Source organism: Arachis hypogaea, chromosome 14, assembly GCF_003086295.3.
Source record: "Arachis hypogaea cultivar Tifrunner chromosome 14, arahy.Tifrunner.gnm2.J5K5, whole genome shotgun sequence".
In the NCBI taxonomy this organism is placed as follows: domain Eukaryota; kingdom Viridiplantae; phylum Streptophyta; class Magnoliopsida; order Fabales; family Fabaceae; genus Arachis; species Arachis hypogaea.
The window spans coordinates 31,535,578-31,536,575 of NC_092049.1; positions in this window are offsets into that span (position 1 = coordinate 31,535,578).

Consider the following 998-nt stretch of genomic DNA (forward strand, 5'->3'; position numbering starts at 1 on the left):
AAAAAATACAACAGAAATATGGTATGAGAACCAGAGGTTCTCAGTATGGTAACAGTGCCCAGTGATGTAGGATATAAGACCTCAGGATGCCAGAGACAATCCTAAGCTCCATATCCATCACAAGATCTCATCTTAAGGCATACTAAAAACATAAAGCATATATATATATATATATCTTATCACAAATAAATAGGGTACTCTATCTTAGGGGATTTCTATTCTAACCAAACACCGCTGTCCCACAGCCTTCTCCAACCTATCCTCCATGCGATCCCATCGCCACCACCTTCCGAACCTCCTCAATCCCAGTAGAAATTATAATTATTACAATGCAAGTAATTCACAAGTAGAAGCATATAATATAAGTAGTTCGAGTAAGCAAGTAGGCATGTTATTCAATTAGGCATACAATTATAAGTCGGCAAAGCAGACAAACAGATAGAAAATGCACATGATGAATGCCTCTCCTACTGACTGTGATATCACATGTCGGTTCACTGGCAACTCGCCATCTCCATGGAGATTGCCCTGGAATAATCAATGGGAACCCCTGAATATAGTGCTGGATCACTGTCCAGGTTTTACGCCTGCACGCTCTATTGATCCGTAGGGATGCAGCGGGAAAACTCTTGCCTCAGACCTCACATCTCAACACAAGCGGATTAACACCGTCCTTACCCACGTCGCTACCTCAACAGGCGGGATCCAACCGCCGTCCCTACCGGGCGCATAACATCTCATAATCTCAACATAAAACAGTAGTTTAGTGGTTTTAGAAACATTTTCACCATTCAATGAAGCATCTTGCATATTCAAGTCTCGACATCTCAACCACTGTCCAACAACATTTCCATTCTGAGTCCTTGACTCAGCTCAACTACTGTCAATTCACTTTCATTCTGAAACTCAATAGTTCATCAGTTCTCATCTAATATATCAATCATCCTTCACATTCCATCAAACCATCCTCAATTACAACCCGAAACCTAATCCTCCGT